Below are 7,306 nucleotides of genomic sequence, written 5' to 3'. Positions count from 1 at the left end.
TTTTGTGATGACGTTGTAGTGTTTATCTTTCAGAAACAGATATATGTCTTTGGAACCTTCTGCGGCATCGCCCACAAAGATGATGGAGTCAAAATGATCGTGTGACAATACGTGTATTCTGAAATCGGGTAACACGCTCTGGAATTTTTTAATCTCTTTGATACCACATGGTCCCTGTTCGACTCTGGCCTTCCGTAAAAGTTCTCTAGCTCGGACGGTTTGCATAAAGTAGTTTGCCGTTTTTTCCTCTTTATAGAATCCCACACCGATGGTGGATTTTCCTCTTTTGTGGCGTGTGCCATGGCGACCACGATCGCTCTGGCGCAATACATCTGGTCATCGGAAACGATTTCAATGACAGATTTGGAATTTCTCAACCTGTCTGCGATCTTTGTATCAAACTGTCGCTTCCTCCCACGTGTTTTGCCGGCACCAAGAGGCATTTCAACAGATACCGTCCTGATGGTGATGTTTTCCTCAAGAGATATATCTTGGTAAGATTGTAGAATCCTCTCCACTTTTGACATCACCTTGTCAACATTCATGTCCTCAACCGGTATAAATGGTAACCAAATTTCGTTGTTCAAGTTGGGTACGTTTATGGAAATGCGAATTTGGTCACGTCCGTCAAGGTCAGAGGTGACCAGCTCGAGCAGTTGATGAAAAGTAGCGTGTAATACGCTATGCACTTCATCGAACATATTGGCATTTGGATGCGAAACTTTTACGACCCAGTCCGTTCCACTCACCTTAAACTTTTTGACAAAACGTTTTCTCTTACTGACAAGATTGAAATTAATCTTGTCTGTGATATTCTCGTCACTAGCATCTGTGTCAGTATCACTGTAATAAAATTTCAAATTAAATAATAAATAAATAAATAAATAAATAAATAAATACACAAATATATGAATAAATAATCAAATAAACAAACAAACAAAACAAACAAACAAATATATAAATAAATAAATAAATAAATAAATAAATAAATAAATAAATAAATAAATAAATAAATAAATAAATAAATAAATAAATAAATAAATAAATAAATAAATAAATAAACATACCTTACATGGTCTTTACGACCCCCACGTTGATATCCCGAGGTAGATGGATGGTTAACAGGCCCTATTGGACTCGGAGGGTGGGTAGGCGTGTTCGTTTCTCTATATATAGAGTACAAATTTTTCTTAGCGGACTTGGGTGTTGCAAATCCAGTACTTGTAGAACTATAAAAACAACAACAACAAAGATTAAAGAAGAAAAAACAAATTTCAACTTACCTCACATGTTTTTTGTTTTTTTTTTGTTTTTTGTTTTTTGTATACTTACGTTACATGTGAGCAGGAACCAGATTTAATAAGACATTTCAACTTCTGATTGAAATCTGGAGTATCTATACTGCTGGCTGGAGACCATGAACTATGTAAAACTAATAAATAAATAAATAAAATAAATAAAATAAATAAAATAAATAAATAAAGAACTTACGAAACACTATCTTTCGTAGGTGATTTCTCAGATGTGTCGTCTTCACTGAAAAAATAAGAGTTATATTATTGTTATTATTCATATTGTTTACTAAATCTTCACACGCATATCGAACGAGTTATTCATATAGTATTCGAATACACACTTGCTTATAAAACCATATTCATGTTCTTGGTCTGACAAAGTTTTAAGCTGTGAATTGCTTTCCCTGTAAATTCAAAAAGTTAAAAAACATGTTTTATCCTGTTTTATTTTTTCCTCAGGTAAAATTTGAAATAAATAAATAAATAAATAAGTAAATAAATAAGTAAATAAATAAATAAGTAAATAAATAAATAAATAAATCACCCTTCATCTGAATTGTCGCTTTCTTCTGTTTGTCTGAAAATGACAAGAGTTTTGAATCAGCTACAACTTTGTGGTCAGTTCAAAAAAAAAAAACTTACTCAGATATAGAGGGCGTGCATTCATGCTCCGATTAAAAACAAAAGATTTTGAACGAGCTAAGGTTGGAAAATAACGTTGCTATGTTCAAACATGTTGGCGGGTAACGCTATACATTATGTTGATCTTCATGACAAAATAAAAGGTCAAGTCTAGTGAAAAGACACCCTAACTAATTCGGAAAATACCGCACACAATCATTGTTTTAAAGCTGAGGGGTATGCTCGATGAATGAGTCCAAGCAAGTCTTGATTCGCTGTGTCAAGGCATTCTTTGCGAATGACCGTGGTATGACATCATTTGAAAATATTGTAGTTTTCGTTTTTAGTAAACAAGTCTTCATTAATTATACATTTTCTACCTACTCAGACTTTCTATTTTCTGTGCCAATTTATAACAATGTCTCTCATAGCATAAAAAGATAAGTATTCTTTAAAGACGTAAAGACTCATGGTAGAAGCTTTCCCCTGGTTTCAACTGACAGTTTTTTCAAAAAACAAAAAACTCACATATCCCGAATTATTAGGTAGTGTTTACAACATGAAAACAAAAAGTAAAACATGAATTCCCTACCTTATATTATCTGTGGACGACATTTCATTCCGTGTAACGAGTGTGGCTCGATTAAAAATACTGGCTACGCTATGAAGTCACTGGGATAATACACTCCAACGATTTGTGTTTTGATAGCAGATCTGACACCCTGAAATGCCCTAGATAACAGACATTCATAAACCCCCCCCCACCCCCTGGATCCAGGAACAGATGTGAATTTGTTTATTTTACTATAAACATCTTTGTGTCTGTGTGGTCAGTTTGTGCACAGTTACAAACTACTGTAAAATCTTTATTAGAAGCCGCGGCTTCTATTAAAATGGTACAATGCAACAGAGGGGATGCGGCTTCTATTAGAGCATCTACACATATGAGAAATGATGAATTTTTAGTTCTCAATTATTCAAATAGTATGGATGCGACTTCTATTAGGGATGCGGCTTCTAATACAGATTTTACGGTAGTAACCGTGGTTTGTGTGATAAAAATGGATTATGACGACATAGGTCTGACACTCATCGCTCAACACCATAGCGACTTTGATTTCCCCCTGGATTCATGAACTGTTTTGAACGGAAGAAACCTGTTTATTTTACCATAAACATCCGGGGCAACAGAAAGGGGAATTTTTTTAACACGCGACGATAGTATTGCGAATCATTTTATCACTGACGAGCGTACTCGCAACATGGCTTCGAACCAGCTCAGCACCTACCTCAATGAATTCTCAGGCAGTCTCCTACAGGACGCGACTCCTGGAATGTCTACTCCAGCTACAGTACAGCCCGATGTTTCTGAAAATTCAACATTTTTACATATTTGCTTTGCCCAGTCAAGCAATTGTTTGTCACAGTGAATACTTTTCGCGGACAAACTTATGTTCACATTCGCGAGCACTATAATGGTCACCCAACAAAACGTGGTGTATCCTTACCGACGAACCAGTTCAGAATATTGAATGATATTATCCCTCAAATCAACCGGGCTATCAGGTATGTTCGTTTTCATTTAAAAATCCAAATATTCGTTGCTCATTTCCCGACTTCTAATGCATAGAACATTTTATGTATTAAAATGATAAAACCGTGAATTTAAAACCCACTGAATATGCCTGAAATGGTAAATCAGAGAAATAGTCATTTACAGTTTGTTTTTTTGTATTTTTCACAGGCAGCAGTCTGAGGAAACCACTGGATAAACTTGTTTCCAAAAAACTCGTCGCTGAATTCGTTTGTAGACACGTACGTTGCATCATCCAAACTAATTGTCCCGCGTGTGAAGTAGACCACCCATCACAACTCCAACATTGGTGTCTATCCTATGGATTCGCCAATAAAAATAGCCGGATCGATGAAATCCGGTTTTTTATTGACCAAGCTTTATCTGAGATTGATATTGGTAAAATTGCCATGTGTTATGACGCATTTCAACGCATTTACCCAGATTTGGTTGGAAAATTTTCCAAGCGTTATACATGTATTCTGTTTAAAAGGTATAAATCTAACCCTGAACTGTGTTTAGATTCCTGTGAAATTACGCTATCAACTCATGAAATGGATTCCCAACTCCTTGACATTATACAACAACATATATAGAATAAGAATGTCAATCATTCTCCGTAGTACAGTGAAAGACGCTCGTGAAATGTGTTTAGTTTCCTGTGAAATTACGCTATCAACTCGTGAAATGGATTCCCAACTCCTTGACGTTATACAATAACATATATAGAATAAGGATGTCAATCATTCTCCGTAGTATAATTATCGAATTCATATCATTTCTGTTTTTTTTATCACAGATGAGCGATTCTGATTAGAAAAAAGTGTGTATTGACTTTTCGATGTTTTTCGTTTTTCTCTTGTTTTTATTATAATCGAATATTTCTTATATTACTCAGTTTTTAATCCATTCTTTTTGTTTATTTACTCAAACAAGAAACAAAACAAAACAAAAACAAATTGTATACTTTCTATATACTCAAAATGTCATTTTTTATTCTTATATTACTCAGTTTTTAATCCATTCTTTTTGTTTATTTACTCAAACAAGAAACAAAACAAAACAAAAACAAATTGTATACTTTCTATATACTCAAAATGTCATTTTTTTATTCTTATATTACTCAGTTTTTAATCCATTCTTTTTTGATTATTTACTCAAACAAAAAAAACAAAAAAACAAAAACAAAACAAAAACAAAATGTATACTTTCTATATACTCAATTTCAATTACTCAGTTTTTAGTCCATTCTTTTTTATTATTTACTCATTAGTAGATTTCCCTTCTTTGTGTAATAAACTCCGTTAGTTTTCAAAATGATGTGTATTTATTAGCGTGCGTGTGTGTGTGTGTGTGTGTGAGCGCCCTCTACGATACATTCTGAAAAATCTTTCGTCCACGCCTGTCCAATTAAAAAGTAATTAAAAATAATTAAAAATAATTAAAAAAATAATTAAAAAAATTGATGGTAATTTATGCAAATGTATTCACGATGACCTCGACACGACCTCGTATTCACATCTATTTTATGTATGCAAATGTATGCACAATTTCCCATTGTGACGTCATCCTCATTCAAATGATCCCGTTTTACATCTATTTTATGTATGCAAATGTATGCACAATTTCCCATTGTGACGTCATCCTCATTCAAATGATCCCCTTTACGGCCATGGTCCTCATTTATGCTAATTTATGCACGAATTCTCATTGTGACGTCATTATTTATGCTAAGCTATGCACGGCCTCCCATTGTGACGTCATCCTTCCCCGTATGACGTCATCGCATTCGAGTATGAACAGCGCCCTCATGGTCGTACCTATAGTGTAACGTAAACTACTCCGTACACTACATCAGATTTTAATCAGATTGAAAAAATACACGTTAAGATTTTGTCGACGTATTTTCAAAGGACGTAAGTAAAAATGGTTGCAAAGTGATACATATTCTTATGAAGAATATAGTAGATTTGACATTGTACATAACAATTTGCTAAATTTCTTTTGAAATCATTCAATGTTATTAACAAGAAATGTTTGAGAAGGAGACCACACCAGAGAACAGTACTCAAGGTTGCTCCTCACTAACGTTGTGTATAAGTTGTTAATAAGATGGACACTATCAAAAGATTTACACGTTTGCTTTAGAAAACCTAATATTTTAAAAGCCTTGCTTACACAAGTGTTTATATGATCTCTAAAATCAAGTTTATTCGCGAATAAAACACCTAAATTACGTATAATCGTGACACTCGTATCAGGGGGAAAATCTCTCCTCTGGGTTCTCCACACGTATCAGGGGGGAATCTCGTCTCGTCTCTCTATCGCGTCCCCTTGAGGTACGGGACCGGGAAAGTCACTTAAACTTTACAGTCAAATAAGACGCACACAACAAAATACGTTTCAACTCTCGTCTTAGTCGGTCAGTCGAGCACTCTATAAGACACAGCGTCCTGGGGAAAAGTCCCCAAGACTATCGCAAGGCTGACCCAACACTCGCCCAAGACTGCGTCTCAAGACTCGTCTCAAGACTCGTCCCAAGACTCGTCCCAAGACTCTCTAAGACTGCGTCAAGACTGGCCCCAAGACTCTCCAGGACTGCGTTTCTCCTGGTGTACTCGCCAAGACCAACTAAAACAACTTTATTCACTTTCAAAACCTTAACCAATTACAAAGCAGTAAAAAGACTCTAGGGCGTAACCTTCAATCATACAGCCAATCACACTAAGTACTGAACACGTCATATCTTTTGATTGATCGTTTACTACATTAATAACTGCGAATACTAACTGTCAGAAATAGTAGTCCGAATAGCGACGGTTATCTCGTGATTAGTTCCAAATCACTGAACCAAGTTCCGTCCGGAACCTCGCATAGGCCTAAACGATGACAGACATAACACAGCCATTCACTCGTAATCAGCTAATTAAGTCAGTCAACAGATACGCAAAAACAATTTCATCACACTCATAACAATTTTGCGAAGTTTATATATCAGTAATTGAATTACGCTTAAATTTCCTGTGCAATGTCCATCCACACGTTACTCATTTTAAATCTGTGTCCCACTGAAATGAACAGTTAGTGATTTTTTGGCTGAAAATAATTACTCGTATCCAAGTAAATTTGAGATATTTGTTATAAAAGATATAACATTAAATTGACTAAAGTTAATTTAAGTTGCTTAATACACTCAGATTTATGTTTTATATACATGTACACCTTCAAATCATCAGTATACATAGAAAAAATTACGTACTCGATGGATAAAATTTCACTTTTAATGTACATTTAACTTGTGATAAACAATTGTTGTAAGTGACTTACATTGAAATTATTTGTAGATGTAACATAATGTAACTCCAAACTGAAGTTCGCCACCTTGAAATTACGTACATTTTTTATTCATCTCAACTCGTTGAGAACCCTTTAAAACTCAACATTCAATGTAATAATATAATTATTAAGCAGTTATAAATGTTTACCACTAAAGCAATGTTTCGAATCCAGACAATACCATGGTTATAAGTATCCCAGGGGTCGGTCGACTTCTGGAGATATCATCGTAATATTTCTAGTACAACAGTGATATCAGCTGCGGTGTTTTCAATAACAGCGATTGCATCAGTTACGGCATATCACAATTCAGTTCTGTCAACCTGTAAAATTTCTTTCTTTTTCAGTTCATCAATGAATTGCCGTACAGCATGCTCCTTAGCTCCTTGTTGACTTTGATAATGTCTTGCCTTTACACTTGTACCACTCTCTAAATCCCAGGCTGTGTTACAATGGTCTACAGTTACAATGGTCTACATGG

Source organism: Saccoglossus kowalevskii, chromosome 3 (assembly GCF_978046115.1).
Source record: "Saccoglossus kowalevskii chromosome 3, keSacKowa6.1, whole genome shotgun sequence".
NCBI classification, from domain to species: domain Eukaryota; kingdom Metazoa; phylum Hemichordata; class Enteropneusta; family Harrimaniidae; genus Saccoglossus; species Saccoglossus kowalevskii.
The sequence above is the reverse complement of the archived record's forward strand: the minus strand, read 5'-3'. Positions refer to the sequence as shown.